The following is a 26,594-nucleotide window of genomic DNA, read 5'->3' as shown; positions in this document are numbered from 1 at the left end:
TCAGCGTAGATGTGTTTTGCTCAGCACCGTGCAAGTGGTCCCCTTACGTGTGCACCCTTACGAGTGGTAGGAAGAATAAGCCACAAACACAAGTTTGTAGCATGCAGAACGGAGGTAGCCTATGAGGTCCCATTGAGCTGTGGCAGGATCTATGGGAGCCAAACGGAAAGATGCTTAAGTAAATGCAGTGATTCCACTCCTGCGCCAACTGCGCCAAAGTGCGCCAAATTGTATTTACTGCGCCATCCTGATAATATCGACGAAATTTGCGCCAAACTGCGCCAAAGTCTCGGGTTTGGGGGCGTCTATCACTGGCATTCGCACCGCCGGCGCGTCAGAACATGTGCAGCTCGATCTTGGGGCTGCCAATAAAGTCGCAATCATGGACCAAGAATTATTCAGCTGAATAAATAGCGCTCGCGCGTGCGTTCCGAGTAAGCCACGATGCCATGCACGGTGCCGACCTAGCTTCTGTTCTGCAAGTCGGCTCGACAGCAAAACGCGCTCTCCGCAGAGGCTCGTGACGTCTAGGCCTATCGGTAGCGAGAAAGTGCGACGGCGATTCATCGGCGGACGTCGTCTGTTCCAGAAACGCTGCTGATAGCTCGATTCAAGCGTCGCACCGCACGTAAGGAAAGCAATGTTCAGTAATAACTACATGAGTGCCGCTAAAATGTCTGTCACTTCTGTTTCCGGACATCGCGGAATGAAATCTGGGATCACTCGCAGTAGATATATGGGACAATATCGAATTTTCCTTTGCTTCGCGTTTATGGGAGCACCCGAACGGTGGAAACGCGTTGACCCTTTTCCTCAGATATACTTTATCCATGGATCTTCATCCAGAACAGCTTTTTCGTAATTCCTTCCGCCAGCACATCCGAGTTTCTAATCACTCTGCGGTAAATACCCCCTAAAAGGCCCTGCCGTTTCGAGCTCACGTGCTAGGGTTCCAATTCGAATGTTTTGCTTGCTTTTTTTTTAAAATGTCATCTCATTAGTAAAATCATATCTCCTGGTCGGAGCAGCCGCAAATGCGCATCCCTCAGTAGCGGGCCCGTCGCTGACGGCCCACAGTGAAGCGGCTACGCCATGTTATACGTCCGCCCCTCGCTTTCGGGGGTCAATAGCTAACGGTTAAAAAAAACTCAGTTTTGCTTAAGAGTGAAGCAATGAATGCGATACCAAAAAATTGTATTGTGAAACGAAGTAAGACTAGCAGCTAACTCTTTTGGATCCGATCTCGCGTAACTCAACAAAACGCTGGTTTAAGGGAATATGGTCCCTCCAGGAACCGAAGCGTTTTCTTGCTCTGAGTTATCTAAACGCGAAGTAAGCGTTGAGAGCACAGCAAGTTTACGAGCCGTCTCCTGATGCCTCGAGATAGCGCGCGCGCAAGCGACTGTGCCCTTCGAACGATGCGGTCCCCCTCCCCCCTTCCGCTCACCTGGCGTCCCGTCATGCTCCTTACGAAAGACGGGCGGGGCGTTTCCTCTCTGTTTGATGAGCAATCGACGGCAGGCCCGCACGCGGGAAGATGTTATCTCATGCGCTGTCCGTGCAGCGGAGGCAGACGGCCGGCTAGTTTATTCTCCGCTTCAGCCGCGTTCGTCGCCAGCGCTCGCGAGCTTTTACCCGCGGCTAGAATGCGCGTGGTGATGTTATTAATTTGGACTTTATACGGAAAATTACGGCGACGGCAAAAATCCGCCGAGAGTGTCCATATAATTGCTATCGCAAGGGTCAATGTACGGGGCTGATTTTGCCCCCCCCCCCCTAGGTGATTAGGGGGGGGGGCGCCCCCCTGCCCCCCCCTCGTCGTGCGCATGCCTATGCTCCTGGGATGATTTTTTCCATGAGATTTGCAATAAATCGAAATATTTCTAGCCTTCATAAGAGCCCCATAATACAGTAGAATCTCGATGATACGAATCCCGCGGGGTCACGAAAAATATTCGTATTAGCCGAAATTCGTATCACCGAAACACATGTAAAACTAGCTAAATTAACAGTCAGAGGCAAACTCATTTTTAGGAACACATAAAAAAACATTTATTTCTTGCAGAAAAAATCTCTAATGTCTTTCTGCTTCTTTTTTTTCGCGAAGTCACTCAGCAGACTTCTTTGAAATCCGTAAAAACGCGTGCACGTGTCGTCGCTGATTTCATCAGCGGCCATAGCACGCCTCAGGACGTCGAGCGCGTGCAGCGTTTCAGCCGCCGGTGGTAGTCCTTCACCATCGCCCTCGTCTATGTTGTCGCCATCATCGCTGGAATCGGCAACCTCGCATGTGGCCTCCTCAACAATATCCTCCACCGTGCGCGCACCACAAGTGGCGAGGTTGTCATCCGCCGTGCAGAAGTCTTCAGCTGTACACCCAGCATCAAGCAGTTCCCAACCCTCAATTGGCTCTTCCTGCTCTGAGGGCACCTCTTCGGAACTCCTGAAGAAGCCGCATTTCGCAAAGCAGTTTGCTATGGTAGTCGGCGTTACTCGATCCCAAGCCATAGCGATAAAATGGATGGCGTCCAGGAGGCTTATCCGCAGGTCGCCTTCGTGTTTTCTGTCAATATTGGCAAGTAGGCGGCGCACAAGAAGGCCCTTGAAATGATGCTTGAGGTTTTTTATTATTCCAGCGTCAAGCGGTTGCAGGTGCGTCGTCGTGTTCGCGGGCAAAAAGATCAGTTTGACGTTTTGAAGCGTTACTTGCCTCGGGTGGGCGGCGCACTGGTCAAGAATCAAAACAATCTTCCGATTCTTGCAGGCCATCCTTCTGTCAAGGAGCGACAGAAATTCTTCGAACAGGGCCGCCGTCATCCACGCCTTTTTGTTTGCGCGATAGACGCACGGCAAATGGCTCTCGCGCTTGAAACACCGAGGCTTTTGGGATTTGCCAATTACCGTCAGCTTAAGTTTCTCCGACCCGTCGGCGTTACAGCACAAAAGCACCGTTATTCGCTCTTTGCTTTTCTTGCCTCCTTGGCACGCTTCGCCTTTTAAGCAAAGGCTCTTCTCAGGCTGAAGGTTAAAAAACAGGCCAGCCTCGTCTGCGTTAAAAACATCACGAGGCTCATACCCAGAGATGAGTGACTGCAGCTTCGCGAGCCAGTCGCTAACAACGGTCTCGTCAGCCTTCTTCGCTTCCCCACAGACGCTTTTGTAAACGAGACCGTGTCTCGTCTTGAAACGGTGCAGCCACCCACCTGAGGCCTGAAATCCGTCGATGCGCAGAGCAAGTGCGATCTCGTCGGCTTTCTCACGCAACACTTTGCCATCGATGTTCACACCAGCTGCAGTAACCTCCTTAAACCAGGTCAGAAGAGCTTCTTCAAGCTTCACGTGTTGGGCTGTCTTCGCTTGCCTCGCGTTGACGTTGAATGAAAGCACATTCTTCATTATTGAGTCCCGCTGTCCAACAATTGTGCTTAATGTCGACGTTGCGAGGCCTAGCTCCTTAGCCAACTCCGTCCGTTTTCTTTTGGGATCCTCATCGACCTTTCGAAGAATGTCCAGTTTCTCCTTAAAGGAGAGGGCTTTCCGCTTGCGAGACATAGCTTGCTGCCACTCGGCAAAAAAGGCACAATCACAACAAAGCAAGAACGCGGGCTCGAGCACAGCAACGACAACCACTCCGTCCGACGGCACGCATAGAAGAAAGAAGCTCCCGCGGGCCGTGCCTCTACCGTCTCCGCCTGCCGGCCTGCCTCCGCACCAAGAAAAAAAAAAAAAAAAAAACGTGGCCAGCGCCATCTGTAATCTTCAAGAGAAAGCAAAAGGCACACTCCGGCCTCCGATACACGCAGATCTTGGAGGCTGTCGCGCGCTGCTCGCCGGCGGCGCTGGCAACGTGCCAAACCGGCGGCGCCGCACGCATTCCAGCGCCGTAAGTGCACGCTGCTATCTTCCGCGGCCGTCGGTGGGGCCAACGTTGCGTTGGGTGGGGCGGCGTTTATTCGTATCAAACGACGCGGGTCAAAAATCAGTTCGTAACAACCGTACTCAAGCACGTTGTAAATTAATGGGCCTTGGCCGGGACCACAGAAAAATTCGTATCATCCCGAAATTCGTATTAGCCGTGATCGTATCATCGAGATTCTACTGTAATACTCAGGTGCTTGAATGTTAATGCAATATGCTTCTGTATTGCACTCCAGGATGTAAAATTCGCTGCTCCAAAGTGCTCCCAGATATAAAATTATCTGCTCCAAAGTGCTCCAAGATGAAAATTTTGCTGCTCCAAAGTGCTCCAAAACAGAAATTTTGCTGCTCCAAAAATTGCTCCAAATCAGAAGTCCTCGGTAGCATCACTGTAAATGCCTCTTGTACCAGTATGCCTTGAAGCATGTGGCCATACGGGGGCGCTAGAGTCTCATGAGGGGATTTGGGAGAGGGAATGAAGTTTTTGGTTTCCACTTGCCAGCAGTCGTTCCTTGGCACAGTGGACAACACTTGGCGGTACATTGTAGGACCTGCACTAAGGGGAGATGCTACTCGAAAAAGGGGCTTTTTTGTGAAAATTGTCACTTTTGACATTTCACTTGTAAAATTATGTTTGGTCATTAAGCTTTTATCTCCCCAAGTATCAAGGCTGAATTCAAATTAGAAATTGGTGAAAAATCTATTTCAATCAGGCAATGTCACTCGGGCCTCAGCCACAGCAGGTGCTGAGGCCACAGGATGTGGTAAAGGGGAATCACGTGGCCAAGCACCATGGCACGGCACTCCATAAACTGCCATTACCCTGTGGAGATAAGTTGAAGTAGGATGCAACACAAGAGCTGCAAAATATTTACGAAATTGCAATAACCACCCAGATTAAATGCCGAGGAAATGTATCGTGCCATGCGAGCATCCTACTTTAATTGTAGCAACATGGCAGGAAGTCGCCAATTCTGGTCAGAAGGAGTGACTTCCTGGTGTAAGCACAGGAGAGCCACAGCTCTTTGGGAGTGCATACCAGATTACCCTCTAATCCTGACTAACGAACAGGTCCATTATATAAGCACCTCACAGATGAAAAGCTCTTGGTTCACTGTCTACAAGGAACGATGCAAGGTGTTGTGGACTTGCTCAACAGCAAGGTCTGGCTTCTGTGTCCAAAGACAACGCTCCCATCCTGTACAGCTGTGGAAGCTGCAACAATGGCTACCTTGTTCTTGATATACTGCCACCTGAAGAACCCTGGGCCACTCACATGACCAGAGTTGAATCAAAAGGGTGTCTGTCTGCATGCGAAACAGCCGACGCATGGGCTGCCACATGGTGAAGAGAGTGCACCTTTATGGCTAACTTAAGGGCTGGGAAATATTATATTTAAGTTTGCTCGCTGTTTAGAGTGTAGATTGTTCTATGCTCTCACAAAGTTTCATGCTAATCGCTCTGTATATTGAAGAATACACACGTTTACAACTTTTAAATGCATTTTTCTCAATTTCCATTCTGAGGCAATTCTGACATGTTGTGCACAAACTTTCATGCACTTAAAATAGTTCTATCGTAACGAAATTTTGCACAGAGCTTCTTCAGCCCTTTTAAAATACAGATATCTATATGAAGTTGCACTATACGTTACATATTTTTGGTTTCATAACTTGATATGCTGATAGGGGAGATGTAAAATATACATTTGGTACCCTCGATTTTTTTTAAAAAAGGTAGCAAGTTAAGCAGAAATTTGAGGTACTTTTCAGTACTGTACTGCTCACGTGCAGTAAAATGAGCTATCTTGGGATTGTGTGTGAAAATTTTTAATAAGCTAAAAAGTGTGCACAAAAAACCCAATATTTTGTTGTCAAAGTTGTAGTAACTCTGGAACTATTACAGTTATCAGAAAACTAATTGCAGTTTTGAAATCAGCATCACAAGTTCTACTATTACCTATAATTTCAAAGTTCTAAGTCAAGAAATTAAAAAAAATCGAGTAGCATCTCCCCTAAGTGCAAGCCTTAACTAAATTCGTTGCTGTGCTAGTTTGTTGCTAATCTTCAATACTGGATAGCGCGAATTTGAACAGGGCAAAGAAGGGACACAGATGCACAAGACTTGTGACTAAGCTTTATTTGGAAAAGTTTCCCTACATATAGCATACACAGCCAAGTGGCACACGCAGGTGCACTGCAGGTTACAGTCACACAACACCCGTCGGGATTGGAGGATGAACTTCTTGTGCTCAAAAGGCTGACAAGGCAGGAAATGAGGACAAGGAGAGGGCCCTTTTGGTACAGCCTATTGAAGAGTGTCAAGCGTTCCCACCTGAGATCAGTCTGTTTCGGACAGCAAGCTTTTGTCACTATCCGTATTTTGTAGTGTTGAAACCCTCGCTTTGGATATGCCTTTTAGAAGTATTGTTACTGAGCAGAGTACTTGGCAGCAGCAGCTAAGTCAATTTTTGTTGAAAAACTTAAACGCTCTCATTGTTGATGATCCCTATATCGTTAAATATTCAAAAGAAGTGACTACATCTCTTGATTCCTGCAAGTCTGCCTTTTTGTTAGATGTAGAGAACTTGTTCTACTCCGTGTCCCTCGATGCCCTTTTACCTGCTGTGCACTGTTGTATAAAAGAGAATGGAGATGTTGCTTTCCAGAATTCTTCCAGTATCTCGGTTGTTAACTTTATGGTCTTACTGTAGTCCTACCTATCCTCAGCTTATGTATCTTTTGACAACGTGATATTCATTCACTGAAAGGGAATTGGTTCGTGTACTTTGCAATATCTTTTTAGCTGCTATTGACCGTGACTTGAGTAACCTTTGGGACAGCGAGAAAGTCCTACGAGTTTTTAGATATGTAGACGACTTTCTCCTGATTTTAAACACTGATCCCATCCAGACGAATACTAGTGCAGGTGAGGATATTTTAAACTTGTTAAGACAACATGGAAAAGGCTTCACCTTCACCCATGAACTTCCTAACAGTGCCACCTTGAAATTTTTAAATAATAATATGCTTTTTAGGGGGCAGCATATTTGCTGGAAGTATGCTCTGCGTGCTCAAAAGAGTTTTACCTTTCGATTCTGCTCATAGTAATGTTGTAAAACGAGCTATTGCATCACAATGCCTTGAATCGGTGCTGGCAGAGTCCTGTGTTCACTCGGCTCAGGATAGTTTTAATGGCCAGATCGAGCACTTACAGGTGGCTGGGTTCCCTTGCCCCCGCAAGGCCGTCTGCGCAAGCAGGCATTTGGTGTGTAACGACACCACGGACCCAAGCTAACGGGGGGTTTCGACCCCTCCCACGCCTCAAGGGGATTTTTCAACTGTTCGATATGGCCAATAATTCGATATATCCGAGTTTGATATACCCGGGATCGACTGTATATGAAATGTTGAAGCTCCTGGCTCCCGAAACACAAAAAACCCTCCTTTTCCTGTACAATACCATATGGTTTTTCGGTGACATCCCTACTTCTTGGAAAGAGGCGATCGTTATTCCTATCCTGAAACACCTTCGGTTTCAAGTTACAGGCCCATAGCCCTAACCAGTCACATGTGCAGACTTTTCGAAAAGATGGTAAACTGTCTGCTACTACATTTCCTGGAATTAAAAAGATTGCTTGATCCACATCAGTGTGGTTTTCGAGAGGGTCGATCCACAACTGACCATCTCATACGCATTGAAACAAACATTTGTGACGCATTCATGCATAAGCAGTTTGTCCTTTCCGTCTTTCTTGACATGGAAAAAGCGTATGATACAACATGATGGTTTGGGATACTGAAGGACCTCTCAGAAATGGGTATACATGGGAAAGTGTCAAACATAATAGAGAGCTATCTGTCCAACCGAACATTCCGTGTTCATGTTGGCAACGTTTTGCCACGTCCATTTGTCCAGGAGAATTGAGTACCACAGGGTGGTGTGCTCAGTTGTACACTTTTTATTATAAAAATGAATTCCTTACATCTGTGTATCCCACACAGTATGTTCTATTCAACTTATGTTGATGATGTACAGATCGGATTTAAATCCTGCAGTCTAGCAATATGCGAGCGACAGGTTCAGCTTGCTCTTACTAAGGTGTCGAAATGGGCCGACAAAAATGACTTTGCCCTCAACCCATACAAAAATGCATTAGACAGTCTGTAGACCATCTAAAAATGGGTTTAGACAGTCTATGGACTGTCTAAACCCATTTTTGTAAGGGAACCACCCACAGAAGAGCACCTGCATTCTTTTTTGCAGGAAGAAAGGCCTGCACCTCGATCCAGATATTTATCTGCAGGGCCATTCGCTGCCTGTAAGAACAGAGCATAATTTCCGAGGTGTTATTCTAGACACAAAACTATCCTTTGTACCACGCATCAAATACCTGAAAGACAAGTGCATGAAAACTATGAATATTCTGAAGGTTTTGTCATGTACATCATGAGGCAGTGACAGCAAATGCCTCGTGAATCTGTACAAAAGTCTCATACTCACACACCTAGACTATGGGGCCATAGTCTACCACTCTGTCACGCATTGAAGATGCTGGATCCCATCCACCATCTGGGCCTTTCAACAGGTGCTTTTTGGACAAGCCCCATAAAATGTCTTTACGTGGTATCAAATGTATGGTCCCTTCATTTGCAGAGATGCTGCATTTGCTTCGTATATTTTCTGAAAGTCAAAGCAAATAGCGAACATCCCACATACAGCACTGTAAATGATGTACAGCATAGACCGCTTATAACGTAAGTCGCCGGAGTCGCGAATATCCGCACTATAAGCGGTACCACACTATAACCAAAACAACCTTCTTCAAAGGCTGCACTTGCGCAAAACATGTTGAGCATGTAGCCTCGCGTGTCCGATAATCAACACATGCGATTCGGGGCGCTTACAACCACTTAAATCTCGGAATGTTCAAAAATTAACCGCCAAAGACCCGCATTGCCAACGAAATGAACACGGGGGAAAAAGCAAACAAAACAAAGTGCCATCGCGGAAATTCGCCGACTACGTTTCAGGCCACCTCGAGGTATGCGCATTACACAGAAACCATGTCGAATCGCGACCGAAATTTCACGTGCTGAGCGGTACCGATCGTTCGATTTCACGGGCGCGCACGCGATGTCCAAGACATTGCAGTCGAATCCGGAACCACCATTCGAGAGTTGCATGTGCCGACCATGCCCTCGTTTTCATTAACGATACGATTCCCTTCCCTTCAAGTGCAGCCATCGCAAAAAGTTTCGTTGATTCCGCACTGAACCGCAACTTTTATCGCCCGCGACCGCTACCGAAAAGCAACCAACGCTGATTAGGCCTAGCCTACGGTTCAGCATGTTGTCGCGGGAAGTTTGTCCAAGACAACATGAAGATCGGACGTCGAAAAGATCGCACTCAAGCACTAACCCAAGAACAGCGCGCGTGATACGAAGTTTGTGTTCGCGGCCGGGAGATCAACGGCGACAAAAGCCCGCCAAGCTCGTTTAAGTCCGCGCACTGGCAGAAAAGGCGAAAGCTCGCGTCATGAAGCCGCAAAACTTTTCAATTTGCGGACGAGGTAGCAAACGCGATATCTGTAGCAAGTGTGATAACGACGACGCTTTTCCCGACGGGAAACTTACTTTAAAGCGCACTTGATGAGGGCGCGATCGTACGTTCCACGCGGAACGCGCTGCCGGCAAGCGGCCGCGGAGCCTTGCCGCCGCCGGTGCAAAGGCTACTCTGTCGCCTAGGCAACCACCAACCTTCCCCACTCGGCGAGCCCACACAGCGCTGCCGCGGTCTTTTTCCTCCCTCCGCCCCTCGTTCGTTCACAGTGCGTGCCCTCGCCCTTCGTAACGACCTCGTCGCTCCCTCCCCAGCGGCGTACCTCCTGTGAGAACCGCGCTCGCTACCGCGTTTGTCAGAAATATTTTCCCGCAACCGCATTATAAACGGTATTTCATCTTGATGGACTGCACAATAAGCGGTATGCGTATACATGCGGTTCTATGGGAGGGTAAACAGGAGTCGAAAAAGACGCATTATAACCAGTCCTGCACTATATGCGGTTACGTTATAAGTGGTCTGCACTGTATCTAGTTCTCACCTGTTTCATAACCGTCCTGCATTGAGAATGCCCTTCTCACTAGATGTACGAGGTCTGGCCCAGGAAATTGGAGTTCCACTGTTAAAACACCGCGTGCTGTACAGCTGCAGCCGTTGCAGTGGCAGCTGACAGACTGTCATGTATCCTTCCAGGAAGTTCCAAAACAGGCACCTATTGCACATATCCATACCTACTTCCTCAAACTCCAGCACAAATACAATTTTCCTGAATTCTTTATCAATGCTTCCAACTCCCACGCTGGTATGTCCTGTGCAGCGGCCGGTCCATCCTTTTCGAATGCCAGTCTCCTCCACCTCAACGCAAGCATTTTCACAGCAGAGGCTTATGCGATAATGGTGGCCGTTAAACACATTAAAGAAATAAACTTACCCCAAGCAGTTGTATACACGGATTCCTCAAGCATTGTAAAAGCTTTGAAAACTCTTAAAACGCACAAAAATCTCGTAATCGCTCGCTATACAGTCGGAACACGGATATATAGAACTCGAAGGGGATTGTGAATTAGTTCGATATATGAAAAATTCGATATAAAAAATACAGGCCCCGAGACCTTACCAGTGGCGGGTGATCACCTACAATCGGCGCATTCAAGAATTGACAACTAATTCCGCACACGCGATGCAACAGAACGTTTTATTTGCGTGAAAAAAAAATCAACCTGCTTCTTCGTCTTCGAAACGAAGTTGAAGATGCTGGCCTCGATCTTATCGAGGCTGTCCAGGTGCGACAGCCCGGTTCCCTCCATGTCGCCGCAACAACGGCGAATCAAGCCAAATGCTGCCGCCACTTCAGCGGCGGAGTACGCGCGTGTAGCCGCCGCCTCGTCCGGACGATGTTCCTCGTCACTTGAGCTGTTGGCCTGGGCAACAGGCGAGTGAACACCGAAAAAGAGAATACTTTGTGTTCCACTAAACATAGCGAGAAGTTCGTGGCCTGCATTAAAGACGTAACTTATTCCGTCCCGCTGTCATGTTCTCGTGTGTACATTGGCCAGACCGGCCGTTGTGTGAATCAAAGGTTGAGGGAACATAAGTACAATGTCACAAAAGTTATTTCTGGATACTTTGCTATTCACTGTCAAAGATGTGGCTGTTTTCCCATGTTTGATAAAACTAGCATTCTCAACAGGGCAAGAGATCGATTGACAAGAGAAATTATTGAAGCATATGAAATAGATAAAATGAATGATACATGTGTCAGCATGCCATCCTTGTCACTGTCAGATAAGAAAAAAAGGTATCTGGATCCGTCACTCTAGGTAGGTGGCAGCTGGTTGTGATTGCGGCAAAGCATGCGCTTTTGGGTTCTGCTTTTGTTTCTTGTTTTGTGTGCATCTGCTCACGTGTGTCTATATTGAAAGACGCAGGAAGACTTCACCAGGCAGGGCCAGCAGCAGCGTTTATTCCGCGATGTCTGCCTCGGCTCAGAACAGCAACCAACAAACCCAATGGCGATGATGATGGTTATGTACAAGTGAGAACGGTGAAGTACGATAAATGTGCTTACACTAATTTCTCCCCGTCTTCGAAGCGGCTAGCCTGGCCGCAACTCAAAGATCAGCTGAACGAGTAATGAAAGGCTTCATGCGTGACACGTGAACAATTTCTGTGCTGCGACGACGGTGGTCAGTGACGGACTGAAGCGGAGTGACGAGATAGTTCACTGGGGAAGTTCGTCGTAGAACGGTGTATGGGCCAACGTACCGGTGAAGAAATTTCTCGCAGAGCCCTGATGCTCGAGTCAGGGTCCATAGTAAGACCTTATCTCCGGAATAAAATGTCACGTCGCGTCTTTTGCTATCGCAGCAACGTTTTCGTTCTTCTTGAGTGGCTTCCGTGTTGCGCCGAGCAATTTCACGGCATTGCGCGACTCGAGCTGCGAACTCTTCTGGTAGAGAAGTACTGGACGGAGCTGGACCAAAGAAGAATGCCGTGTCGAAGACGGAGGATGCAGATCGTCCATACACAAGGAAGAAAGGGCTGTAGCCGGTAGATCTTTGTGTCGCGGTATTATATGCGAAGGTGACAAATGGCAAAATATTGTCCCCGTTTTTGTGATCCGGATGTAGGTACATGGAGATCAGATCATGTCAGAGAGCGTTCGGTGAAAGTGCTCAGTAAGACCGTTCGTCTGTGGGTGGTACGTAGAAGTGGTTTTATGCGTCGTTCTACAGGCCCGTAGGACTTCCTCGAGGACGTGCGAAATGAAGGCTTTGCCCCGGTCACTCAGAAGAACGCGAGGAGCTCCATGGCGCAAGACGATGGACTGCAAGAAAAAGTCGGCGACTTCTGTAGCAGTACTGGACCGAAAAGACGCAGTCTCGGCGTATCTTGTCAAATGATCGACTGCAGTGACGATTCAACGGTGACCGTTAGACGTCAACGGCAAGGGACCATACAAGTCAATTCCGACAAATTCAAGAGGTATTGTCGGACATGGAAGAGGCTGCAGGAAACCGGCGGGCGGGGACGTGGACCGCTTACGGTGCTGACATGACGCGCACGAGCTCACGTATTTGGCTACCGACGTGGACAAGCCGGGCCAGAAACAGCGGGTCCTGATGCGGTCGTAGGTCTTGCGAAAACCTAGATGACCAGCAGCAATGTCATTGTGAAATGCTTCTAAAACGCGAAGACGAAGGCAGCGGGGAAGGACCGGCACCCACTTGTTACCCGTGGGATGATAAATATAGCGTTCGAGCACACCGTCGTCGAGGCGGAATTGTCGAAGCTGGCGTCTCAAGCGGCTGTTAGGTGGTTTAGTGATGCCGCGAAGGTAGTCAAGGAAAGTTCGACAGTAGGAGTCGGCCCGCTGAAGTGAACGGAAACCGGCTTGCGAAGAAGGTTGAATTTGGTCCAGTGAGGTGATCAACAGGTGTCGTGAGGCAGGCGGGATGTCTGAGCTCTCAGGAGGCGATGCGGAGGACGTATTGTGAAGAGAGAGTGAAAGTGGGCATCGGGACAGCGCGTCGGCATCATGATGACATTTGCCAGACTTATATGTGATGGTAAAGTCATACTCTTGCAAGCGCAGGACCCAGCGCCCTAGACGTCCTGACATATTCTTTATCGAGGACAACCAACATAGTGCGTGATGGTCTGTGACGATAGTGAAGTGCCGACCGTAGAGGTACGGGCGGAATTTCTGTATCGACCAGACAATAGCCAGGCATTCCTGCTCCGTGATCGTGTAGTTCCTCTCCGCTGTCGACAGAGTTCGGCTGGCGTATGCCACAACCTGCTCTTTAGAGGCGGCATCACGCTGCAAAAGTACTGCTCCAATACCTTGCGCGCTTGCGTCAGTGTGGAGGATAGTAGGCGCGCTCTAGTCAAAGTGGCGAAGCACTGGTCCAGAAGTCAGGCGTTCTTTAAGGACTTCAAATGCGAACTCGCAGTCGTCGGACCAAGCGAAAGGAGCACCAGCGACTAATAGCTTATTTAGGGGAGCCGCTATAGTCGCGAAGTTGTGTATAAAGCGGCGAAAGTATGACGCCAGGCCAAGAAAACTGCGCAACGTCTTTTGGGTGGAAGGCCGAGGAAACTGCAATACAGCGGCTATCTTGTCGGGATCTGGCCGGACTTCGTCTTTGGAAACGACGTGACCGAGGACTTTTATACTTTTGCTGGCAAACATGCACTTTTTGGTATTTATCTGAAGGCCAGCGTTTGAAAGGCACTAAAGTACTTCGTCTAATCGTTGAAGGTGTTGGGCAAAGGTAGATGAAAACACAACAATATGATCTAAATAACAGAGGCAGGTCTTCCATTTTAGGCCACGAAGAACAGTATCTATCATGCGCTCAAATGTTGCCGGAGCGTTGCACAGGCCAAATGGCATTATGTTAAATTCGTAGAGCCCATCTGGCGTAGCAGCAAAGGCGGTTTTTTCTTTGTCAGCCTCATTCATAGGGATTTGCCAATACCCCGATCGTAGGTCAAGGCTGGAAAAATACTGCGCTCCTTGTAGTGTGTCCAAGGCGTCATCTATTCGAGGCATAGGATATACATCCTTGCGCGTGATCTTATTTAGCGCTCGATAATCAACGCAGAAACGAACAGAGCCATCTTTTTTCTTCACTAAGACGACCGGAGAAGCCCAGGAACTGGAAGATGGCCGTATTATCTTGCGTGATAGCATATCATCAACTTGTTCTTCAATGACTTTTCTTACCGATTGTGAGACACGATAAGGCCGACGGCATATAACACCAGAACCATCCGTTTCAATGCGGTGTACGGCCACGGGAGTCTGACTCAGTGTCGTGGCACAGCTATCGAAACAGGCCTTATGCTTAGCTAAAAGCGCCAATAACGCTGTGGATTGTGCAAAGGTTAGATCGGAGCCGATTACTGCTCAGAAAGGGGAAGAACTCGCACCTGACGTGGGTACTGACGATGAAGACGGGCAAAGTGCTGCAATGAAGGTCAGTGGAGATGCGTCTATCGTCGCTACAGTCATCCCCTTGGGCAACATCATAGATTCTGCAGTTGTGTTGCAAATGGGCAGAAGCGTGCGGCCATGGGACAACCGGAGGAGACAGGAGGCGACGAGAGTTCCACGAGAGGTGCAGCGAGGAGCAGGGGCAACTAGGGCGTCACCATCGGCTACTTGGCTAGATGCAACAGCTACCACGTGTTCATGACCAGGGCGCAAAACACAGTCTTCAGCGACAGCCAAGTTGAAGATCAATGAAGGCGGGGCTGACATGGATGCATCCGATGTATCCGCGATGTGAACGATGTGTTCTTTACATGATATGACAGCGGAGGCAGAATGTAGGAAGTCCCAACCCAGGATAAGTTCATGAACGCACGTGCGTAGCACAATCATCTCGATGTGGTGACGTATGCCGTCGATGAAAACGCGAGCCGTACACTGTCCATCAGGTTGGATGAGTACGTTATTTGCGCCACGCAACACAGGTCCTACATAAGGTGTTCTGACTTTACGGAGCCGCGAGCACAAGTCACTACGTATAACAGAAGTAGCGGCACTGGTATCAACAAGTGCTTGCACAGGAACACCTTCAATAGTCACTGACAACAGGTTAGCCGGGGAAACGGGAGGCATTTTTGATGATCGTCGGGATGCAGTTTTTCCTCCAAAAACTGCAATCCTTAGTTTTCCGAATGTTGTTCAAGAGTGCGGGAGAGGGGGCGAAGCGGCGATGCCGAGCGGCGGTAGGGTGATTGAGAGCATCGTCTGGAGGAGCAGTAGTCCTGATGTGGACGCGGGGACGCTGGAGGAGACGGAGACTGGTACTGCGTGAATGGGTAGGAGTCTGGACCATAATGATCGGGTCTTCGAAACTGGTCCCGCTCGAACTCAGCATAGCCTCGTCATTCATCCTGCTGGCGGCAACGGCAGTAACGAGATATGTGGCCTCGGATACCGCAGTAAAAACAAACAGGATGGGACGGACGCCACTGAGGAGACGAGGGTGGAGCAGGTACCACACCTCGCACAGAAGCCAAATGGCCACAAGTAATGTCAGCAGGCCCAGATGTGACCGCAGCAGGCGGAATTGCAGCTATATCGGCATATGTGGGCATCACTGTTTGAGCAACTGATGCTGTCGGGGTCGTCATGGAGGCCTCATCAGCGTATGTGGGCAGCGGGCGTGCTGGTGGAGCGACCGGCGCTGTCGGTGTTGTCATGGCCGCCAACTCCTGCTTCACAAGGTTCCACAAGTCGAACGGTGCGGGTGGAGTTGAGACGGCAGTGGACCGCTGCTGTTCCAGGTCTCGAAGTTCTTCACGGATGATGGCGCGGATAAGAGCTTTCAAATCAGAGGGAGGCATAAGGCGAGGATCGCTGTCTTGTTGAAGGCGGAGGGACTGCAATTGGTCAAGGCGTTGGCATGTGGAAATGATGTTTTCAACCGTAGTTGGATTGTTAACAGCCAAGGCGTTGAACGCAATCGTGCCAATTCCTTTAAGGATGTGGCGAACGCGCTCGGCTTCCGTCATATCGCTGTTCGCACGGCGACAGAGGGCCAAAACATCCTCGATATATGAAGTGTATGTCTCGTGTGCAAGTTGAACCCGCGTAGCCAGCTTCTGTTTTGCGGTTTCGGAACGACCTGACGAGCATCCAAAGATTTGTCGCAGCTTGGTGGCAAAGGTCAACCAATCGACGAAGTCAGTTTCGTACTTGAAATACCACGTTTTGGCTACGCCGGTCAGGTAGAATGGGAGATAGCTCAATTTCTCCGCTTCAGTCCACCGATTGGCTGAACCCACACGGTTGTAAAGGTCAAGCCAGTCCTAGACGTCGTCACCGCAGAGACCAGCGAATACGGGTGGTTCGCGCTGAGGGCTGGTGACAGTGGACGAAGGGAGGGCAGCCGCAGGCATCGGCGCGGTAGGGTTAGGGCTAGGTGTTGGTTCCGTTGTCTGCATAGCTGTGGGGGTGGCCGGGCGCAAGCGGCGACCGGATCGTAGCTCCAGGTGGGACACGAACGTAGGAGGACGTCGGGATCTTGACCCACCTCCACCACTCTGAAAGACGCAGGAAGACTTCACCAGGCAGGGCCAGCAGCAGCGTTTATTCCGCGATGTCTGCCTCGGCTCAGAACAGCAACCAACGAACCCAATGGCGATGATGATAGTTATGTACAAGTGAGAACAATGAAGTACGATAAATGTGCTTACAATATAAGCGTCACGTGCATATGAAAAATAAACATTCCAGTTGAAAGTGAGCACTGTGTGTGTGTTTGCGTGTTCCTTCTCCGTTCGCGTCCAGTCGTGCTGTAGAAACTTAGCATGAACAACCAACTAGCCCGCCAACGCACTTTGGCCAATTTCATTACAGTTACTATGTGTGACAACTATTACTTTGGTTCTTCTCGGGTAGTCTATGTTGTTTTGAACAATTGTGTAATGATAGCTTTTGTGGGGAGAGAAGGGAGTTTTTATTGGATTTGTATATAGAATTGGAGTTGCTGCTTAGTGTAAATGTGTTTAATGATATTCCTTGTTGGTGACCGGTCACGGTTTCTTTTTTCATTGCCTTATGTTCCCTTATGAATGCGAGTTGTTAATGTACAAAGCACCTTGCAGTGCTGACCCAATAACGGTTTACTAACCGATTGCGTCTGCCGGGGTGGCATAGCGGTTACGGTGCTCGGCTGCTGACCTTAAGGTTGCGGGTTTCATCGCAGTCACAGCGATCGCATTTTGATGGAGACGAAATGCGATCGCTGTGACTGGGATGTCAGTGCGATGTCAGTGCACGTTTAAGAACACCCGATGGTCAAAATTTCCGGAGCCCTTCACTACGGCATGCCCCATAATCCATACCTGCCAAGTCTCCCGGATTACCAACGTTTCTCTCGGTTGTACGGGTCATAAGAAAATCTCCCGGAAGTCCAGTTTTTCCCCGCGCGTCCAGTGCTTTGTCTGGCGACATGAGCAAAGTTGTCTGGCCACATAGTAGAAAGGATTCTTCTTTTTAACGATGGTAGAAAGGTTCAACTCAGTTTCATTGCACATGAAGTAGCTGTGCACTTTGCGCTGCAGTGCTGCCGTGTCATAGCGCTGCCTCCGCGTCTTGCCGGTGATGCGCTTCACAGTTTGGCCGGAGGAATTCAATTGCGTGCACTTCGGGGAGGCACGTAGGGCCCGCAGAGCTTCAGCCTTGATACGCTTAACTGTTCGCTCGCTCACTGCGGTGAGCTCGGCGACAGTCCGGTACATTGCATTTGCAGACAAGTCGGGCTGACGGCGCCTCACTCCAGCGTAGACGTTGCAGATACTCGCTTGGTCTGTTTTGATAGCCACTTTCTGTCACATTTAGTGTACAGCTTCTTCGGAGAACGAGACGGCGAGTTTGTGGCCACACACGGTTCAGTCGGCATCGCGGATGCCATGTTTACTGAGAGAGCAGGCGTGAGGAAAATGTGTTGGTGTCCAAGAAATAAAAAAGACAGAAACAAAGTTGAAGTTTGCAATAACTTTTTTTCACAAACGGCTTCCCGTACTTGTTCTATTTGTATAATGAAGACATCTTTATTTATTCGAGCTAGGTAACTTTTCGAATTAGAAAATATTAGGGGTGTGCGAATATTCGAAATTTCGAATATTTTTCTAATAGTGTTTGCTATTCGATTCGATTCACACTGGAATTTTACTATTCGAACTATTCGAACTTCCCAAAAACAAATACAGTTACCATCCGATTGAAAGTGACCCCTTCAGATTTTTAATATGCTTCACCTCATTACACTCTCGTATTGCGGCAAAGCTGCCTTACAAGCTCCGTTACGGTGGAAGTTGGCCAAGAGAGTCAACGTCCGATTGAAAGTGGTCCCTAGATTTTTCAATATGCTTCACCTCATCACACCACGGTATTGCGGCAAAGCTGCCTTTCAAGCTCCGTTACGGTCGAACTTAGCCAAGAGACAGTCAACGTCCGATTGGAAGTGGTCCCTACATTTTCAATAGCTTCACCTCATTACACTCTCGTATTGCGGCAAAGCTGCCTTACAAGCTCCGTTACGGTGGAAGTTGGCCAAGAGAGTCAACGTCCGATTGAAAGTGGTCCCTAGATTTTTCAATATGCTTCACCTCATCACACCACGGTATTGCGGCAAAGCTGCCTTTCAAGCTCCGTTACGGTCGAACTTAGCCAAGAGACAGTCAACGTCCGATTGGAAGTGGTCCCTACATTTTCAATAGCTTCACCTCATTACACTAGTATTGCGGCAAAGCTGCCTTTCAAGCTCCGTTACAGTCGAACTTAGCCAAGAGACAGTCAACGTCGATTGGAAGTGGTCCCTAGATTTTCAATATGCTTCACCTCATCACACTCCGGTACTGCGGCAAAGCTGCCTTTCAAGCTCCGCTACGGTCGCAAATGTATTAACTCAAGAAAACGCTGGTTCCAACATGGAGATGAAAGATGTGCCAGAGGTGGGGGCTCAATTAATGCTGTTTTGAACCTGAAATTTTGGCAGGAACTCCGAAAAATCGGACGCCGAAGCTCTTTAGCATCCAAAATTTCAGATGTTCTTATATATCGACGTCTACGAGGCAGATTTGAAACTCCGAACCTGAAGGGTGTCCGGACTCCGGACACCCTTGTCCACCACGTCAGTTGGGCCTCCACAGAAGTTGAAAGAGGAGGAGAGGCTGAGGAAATGGCATCTGGGTGTGTTCAGATAAGGACAGACCAAGGGGGGTCCCGACTATTTTTTGTTTTGCACGAAATTTTTATACGAGCTGGGCAAATGTCTCTATAGAAAGGAATGAACCTTCGTTTTGCGGAAATTGTCACGGATTTCTAGGAAAAAATTCGCGTTTCACAACAGGTGGAAAAAGGCAATTCTGCAACTTTCAGATTTCAGAACTTTGGAGGCCTATCACCAAAAACTTAACGCATTGTGGACATCAGTGTTAATTTTTCGTAAATCTTCAGCAGTAGTACTATCGGCCTACGGAAATTTAAATTTGTGTGACTGACAGTACATTTTTGAAAAATTGCCAAACTTTGATTTTTGAGCGGCTGGCTCTGGCTGACCCCAAATTCAAGGGTCTTTTTTTGCAGTTTTCGCTAAAGCGCTGAAGCTGAAAATATTTCTCACAAGTCTACAAAAGGTTTTTCACTAATTAAGCAAAAAGTTATGCGACTACACTGCATATTTATTTCGTTATAAAATCCCAAAAAGGCCATAATTCCAAAACTAGCGAAAATTGCAACATTTTAGGGTAGTTTTAAAAAAAATAATCATCACCGATTTTTATGAAAATGATGAACTATACCCGACCATGACTGCTAAATATTGTGCTGCAAAAATATGTTGCATTATTTTGTTTTAAGTGAGAAAATTGAGCTTATTTTAATACCCATGTATGGTCTTAACATCAATGTGTGGCGTTCTAATGATAAAATAAATTTAATAGACATATTTACTTCGTAGCTCGCTTTTTTTGTTTTAATAATGACGATGGACCCAGCTTGTGTCTTTTTGACCGTTTTGAGTCACAGAAAAGCTGAGCTTGAATTTTTCAGAGCTCCTCTGTCTGTATTCATACTACGGCACATTGAGGCAGCAGGCACGCGAGAGCGCGTACAGCAAGACCAGAGCGTAATTGAATGCCACCCGCAAGAGAGGGAAACAAAAGTACGTATAAAAGCCAAGCACGCCGAGAACCTGTGATGGAGAACACATGACCATCGTGAAATGCGAGACGCACCGCGGTGCACCTGCAACGGTCGGCCCCAGATTGAAGAGGGCGTTCCCCTCACCCCTGGAAAGAAGCTTTTTAGGTGTGGGCCGTATAGTTAACTCGAAGAAAGAAGTCGTGTTGTTTTCTACGTGAGTCAATGATACAGTTTTTTCATCACATTGTAGTTACTCTCGTGTCGTCCTCTATTATTAATAAGTTATCTCGTAAGCAGATAAAATAGATATTGCGGAGTGTGTAAGAAGCCCACTGCAAGCAGCTCTCTTCATGTAAATCCTGGTGTCAGGACATCAGCTGGGATCTGGCTACTGAACTTTCGTTATTCCACTAAGAACTTCCTTGTATGCTACCTTCACCCCAAAGTGAGTGTACCTTATACTCACTGTAACCTACTGTGTCACCGAGAGACCGCACTGTGGCACAGTCCTGATGGCGAAGTTTCCTGAACGAAATTGCTGCGCCGACTACTTAAAGAGACACAAGCGGAAGATCAGGTTTCAAAGGAATTTCTGCAGTGTCAAAGACTTGGGAATTGACAATCTAAAGAAAGTGTTGGAAGCTGACACAGCGCTCAGAGTGCATGAATCGCACTTTGTGTGCCAGAATTGCTTTAGCAACTTTAAAGGGATACTGAACAAAATTTTCGCCGCCGAGATAAATGACTCAATTGAAAGATTGGGTGTTGAAATCTGTTGAAACAACCTTCATTTCAGCCAGAGACTAGCAGAAAATAATGAATTTAATGCATTTTTCGCGAATTGGCGCGTCTAGCGGCCGCGCCGCGAACTAGAGAGGAAGTGACGCGAAACTCCGCGGATAGCGACTCGCCAACCGTGCTCGCAGCAAAATCGCTTACCAATCGACATCGCAAGCCGCCACCCGCTGCCGCGCCGCGCGTCTCTCCCAAAACGTGTTTTCACGGTCGGGAAGGTGTTCTCCGTGCGTGTTCTCAACCAGCAGCCAACGACGCCATTGCCGCGCTCTCGGCCGTATTACGGTCCCTAGAATAGACTTTTCTCAAGCGGAGCTTGCACCCACGTCTACGAATTTGCCGTCTGTGTTGTGTGCTGCTACGTAATGTGAACGGTGAAGCACCTGACACAACGCAGAATGCCTCAACGTTGTTCTGCGCTAGGGTGTGCCCTGTCATACATTTCCAACAGAGCCGAAGCTTCGAAGGATATGGATTCGCGCTGCGCGCCCATCGCAGCCAATGTGGGTGCCTTCAAAGCGTGACTTTTTGTGCTCCGAACACTTCGAGGATAGTGACTATGAGTTACTGTGTAAATTGCTGGTCCCGGCTGCCGACCCACGTTGGGCTACGGCGGCTCGTCTGGCTCGTCGTCCTTGCTGTCGCTTGACACAGCAGAACGGTCACATGCATATGGTTGTATTTGGCGCATCCGTTTTGGAGGCCTGTCGAACTCGGAGTCGCAATGACCGCTCGTGGAACCACTGTCACTCGCACCTTGCATCTTTGCGCTCTCGCGACACGCTCGGTAGTTGTAGCGGTTTTTGAGGAATAAGCGCTATTTTGTTTCCAATGTGGGGAAAAGAGGACGAGGCTCAGCGCCACACCAGCCACCCTCGGTTCTTGAGAGGAGAGGTGGAGAAAGGGAAGTGGCAGGGCAGGAGAGAGCGTGCCGGTTGCCCCCCTCTTGCTGGAGCACTCGACGTCACGTCCGCCGACAAGCGCAGTGGCATGCAGCCGCCGCGCTCTCACAATCCACTAAAAATACGGCCAACTGCTCGAAATTACGTGAAATAAACGCTGCTTACAGGAACAGTCGTGTCGTCCGAGTCGAATGTAAGTGTTTTCGTAGCTTTTTCAAATTTTTGTTCAGTATCCCTTTAAGGAAGACATTTAGCATATGGAAGAGGAATCCAGTCAGTCCAATCAGGGTTTCCAGACTACAGAGGAAGTTATGGAGAGCATTAACCCTTTCAGCCCTGAATTTTTTTTAATGGGTAGATATTTTTTTTCTTGTGGATATTTCTTTTTTTATCACCTCAAGAGCACGAAAATAATCTTTTCCGGGCATCCCATCAGTGTATGAGAAAAATAGCGCTATGTCCTAAATATAGGACACCGGGGCTTAGTGGTTGTGAAGGGAAATATGTGAATTTCGATATTGCTATTTATTTTACTGTGTTTACACCTGAAATTGTTGTGAAGCTAGCATGCCAGCATCCATATATGAGCTACTGCGTCTCAAAGGTCCAAAAGCAAGTTTTTGCACTCGTGACACAGTGCTCTTCAATGCACTTGAATGGCCAATATCTAATTATTGGACGCCTTGTAAGATCTAAAATCATAATAAGTTGCCGAATCCTCCTTTGGTGCGCCGCAATTATTGCTGGCCGTTCCTGCATGGGTAAGCTGACAGAACTGCACTTCATCCTCGTTATCTTCAAGCCCTCTCATTCACCATTATTACACTGCAGCAAACGTATTCGGATCAATTATGTACAATCTCGCTGTTGGGACCCCCTTGCAAATTAGAAAGAAATGCAGGCTGATTTCCCGGGGAGAATAACAAGAAATTGGAAGCAGACACACGCGCTACGGCTCGGGTCATCATGCAGTGCATTCAAAGATCTCACAACCACTAAGCCCTGGTGTCCTATATTTAGGACATGAAGATTATTCATTGCAGTGGCCTAAGCGGAAATGTTAGGGAAGGCCCCTTTTGTAAATATGCCGTCAAGCACTTTAGAAACAACAGAGAAAATTACGATAGCTACAGAGAAAATAGTTATTCAGTAAAATGTCATCAAATATTTGGTTGCGGCGTTTGTCGTCTTTTTCTCCTTCCGCCATCTTGTTTTCGACATTGCAGACTTCCGAGGAAGATGATGATAGAAAAACTACTACCTATGTTTGCACAGGTGTATTGAGGATACCACAGACACATTTTAGAATTTTTTAGTAATTTATGTCACAATTTATAGCAATTTTTCTTCATGTCCTTTTTATAGGACGCCAGGGCCGAAAGGGCCAGGGTCGTTGGTGCCCCATCAGCAGTGTCGCCACTAAAGCCTCCTCGGAGTGTAAAGAAAGGGAAGAGACTCTCGTACGCAAAGCGCAAGGCAGATGAAATTACTAGAGCTGCTGTAAGAAACATTCGATGCGGAATTCGCACAGCATACCGCATTAAAGACATTCCATCACAATTCAGTTGCTGCGCCTGTGCCAGCTGGAAGAAAAACCTACACACAGCATACATCAAGTGCACATCTTTTCGAGAGCGCTGCCATCTGCTACCCTTGATACATCTGAGCCTAAGAATAAAAGAGGTGCAACGCTTCATTCCAGAGGCAACAAAGCATGCGATTCTAAAGGCCAGGAAGATAGCTGCAGAACAAGGTTAGAATAACAGAGAGCTGAGCTAGTTGGTACGTATTCATTCTAAAAAGAGACAGGGCGTGTTTGCACGCCCTGTCTCTTTTTAGAACAAGGTGTGTGGAAATTTGCACAATATTGTGCAAATTTCAAACTATGCCTTATTGGGATCAAAAATGCGTCGGGGTCTTTGATGTCGACTGATGATGTGCAGGCGCTCTGCATGTGCACGCAGCCTAGCACCACATGCTTCTTAGGCGAGTGCGAACAATGTCCTGTGAAGAATGGTCTCAGCCTGGGAACTCTTGGCATAGCACCGGACGAAGAAATTGTATTTGCTACTTAATTGGGAATCAGGTGAACTAATAAAGAAGACCATGATGCCTCCAGCATTCCTAAAGGAATTTCAAAATGTGACCATGAAATGGATCCCTCATAACTACCTCAGGCGCACGCAAGCAAATGCCATACACGAGGAAAAACAGTGTTGTGAAAAGGGTTCCATTGTTTTCCACTTTGACTTTGCCGAAAATTGGTCCATCGTACTCCCAGACGAAGTACAATCCTACCATTGGCAAAGTACGCAAGTTAGCATCTTTACTTGCGTTGTATCGACAAGAAAGTCGACATGGAACTACGCAATAATTAGCGATGTCGTTTGCCACGACTCTGCACATGCTTGCTAGGCCCTGAGAAAAATCAAGGATCACATTGAAGATTATGCTCCAATTTACACGAAACTAACACTTGTGAGTGATGGAGCAGCTGCCCATTTTAAGAACCGCTTCCAACTGCACGAATTGCAATGCAGACAACCAAGTGGCTTTTTTCGCCAACGGGGCACGGCAAAAATGCCTGCGACGGCGTCGGTGGCCTTGTGAAACACCAAGCCTCACTACAAAACCTGCGTTCACCCGCCACCGAGGTCATTCAGTGCGCAAGTGATTTCGTTACTATTGTAGCCAGTAAACTTAAAAAGATTTTCTTACTGCATATGAAGAAGAGTGAAGTGGAAGCCTTCAGAGAACTGAAGAAGGAGGAATGGAAACTTGCCAGACGGGTTCAAGGTATTCAGGCAACCCACATGTGCAAACACCTGAAATCGGACCAAGGGAATTTCCTGTACGTAGCGCGGTGCGCAGACACAGAGTGGAAGGAGTTGTGAATCTGCAGTGGTGCAAAATTTGATTGCCCAAATGGATATTACTCATTTTAGGTGACGTGAATAAACTATATAATGCGCAACATGAACGTGTGCTTCTTGTAGATTCATAACACCCTCATTCCCACCATCTCAACCCGTTTCTGCAAATGATAAATTCGTCGAAATATTAAGACCGCAACGGTCTTAATATTCCCATACAATGGTAATGCTCAAGCCACCTGTACATTATTGTAACCAACTCTAGTCCATAAATTTCGTTGCTTGATGGAAGAAAATCAGGGTAAGTACGCAGTTGAAGATGGTAACACGAAGGTTTTTAATATTAATAAAGTATAGAAAGATATTTTTGCAGGATTTTCATCGAAATATGGCCCTGAAGTAGTCTTAGGGCAAGTTATAATCATTTTCCTTAAAGAAACAAACGCGAACCTCACATTTCGGGCCCCCTTTCTCTACCACCTAGTAGCGAGCAATTGGGTCTAGGCACACTAACGCAACAATAACATTTTCCCGTACTGTTAGGGAAATACTAGTTAAATCTCTTTTGCGTTAGATACGTGGTATGATGTGAACTAAAATGGTTGACGTGCAGAAAGATTTGCACTCTACACCACGAGCTTTCATTTGTACGCGTTCTCGGGTGCCGGCTGCCTCAATGTGCTGGTAGAGATACACACAGACGAGCTCTGAAAATTTAAGCTCAGCTTTTCTGTGACTCAAAACGGTCAAAAAGACACAAGCTGGGTCAATCGTCATTATTAAAACCAAAAAAGCGAGCTACGAACTAAATATGTCTATTAAATTTATTTTATTATAAGAACGCCACACATTGATGTTAAGACCATACATGGGTAATAAAATAAGCTCAAGTTTCTCACTTAAAACAAAATAATGCAACATATTTTTGCAGCACATTATTTAGCAGTCATGGCCGGGTATAGTTCATCATTTTCATAAAAATCGGTGATGATTATTTTTTTTAAAACGACCCTAAAATGTTGCAATTTTCGCTAGTTTTGGAGTTATGGCATTTTTGGGATTTTATAACGAAATAAATATGCAATGTAGTCGCATAACTTTTCGCTTAATTAGCGAGAAACCTTTTGTAGACTTGTGAGAAATATTTTCAGCTTCAGCGCTTTAGCGAAAACTGCAAAAAAAGAGCCTTGAATTTGGGGTCAGCCAGAGGCAGCCGCTCAAAAATCAAAGTTTGGCAATTTTTCAAAAATGTACTGTCAGTCACACAAATTTAAATTTCCGTAGGCCGATAGTACTATTGCTGAAAATTTACGAACAATTAGCACCGATGTCCACAATGCGTTAAGGTTTTGGTGATAGGCCTCCAAAGTTGTGAAATCTGAAACTTGCAGAATTGCCTTTTTCCACCTGTTGTGAAACTCGAAGTTTTTCCTAGAAATCCGTGATAATTTCCGCAAAACGAAGGTTCATTCCTTTCTATAGAGACATTTGCCCAGCTCATATAAAAATTTCGTGCAAAACAAAAAATAGTCGGGATCCCCCTTGGTCTGTCCTTATCTGAACACACCCATCTTTGCCTATCACGTGTAAAGTGTTGTTGGCGACACTTTGGTTGCATCAAATCATGTACGTAAATACAATTCGGCCTCTACATTGCCTCATTCTTGATAAGACAACTATGAAACACCACCCCGCCAGTGCTTCATCAACCTAGCGAAAAAAAACACTTTCACGTTGCTATCTCATAAGAGTATGCTTAGGAATCCTCTTAAGTTTTTTTCCTGCAATTTCGCTTCGAAGTATTAGAAAAATATTCTAGAAATATTCGAGAAATATTCGAAAAATATTCGATTCGATTTGCACTCACACTTAAAT

The 26,594-nt window shown here is 47.2% G+C and overlaps 1 protein-coding gene across 5 annotated transcripts in view; it reads left to right on the top strand.

The window, feature by feature from the left end:
- Window positions 1-26,594, top strand: part of LOC119395608 (trafficking kinesin-binding protein milt) — a 469,019-nt gene that overhangs the window by 152,887 nt on the left and 289,538 nt on the right. The window lies entirely within an intron of this gene.

Source organism: Rhipicephalus sanguineus, chromosome 6, assembly GCF_013339695.2.
Source record: "Rhipicephalus sanguineus isolate Rsan-2018 chromosome 6, BIME_Rsan_1.4, whole genome shotgun sequence".
NCBI classification, from domain to species: Eukaryota; Metazoa; Arthropoda; class Arachnida; order Ixodida; family Ixodidae; genus Rhipicephalus; species Rhipicephalus sanguineus.
The sequence above is the reverse complement of the archived record's forward strand: the minus strand, read 5'-3'. Positions and strand labels throughout refer to the sequence as shown.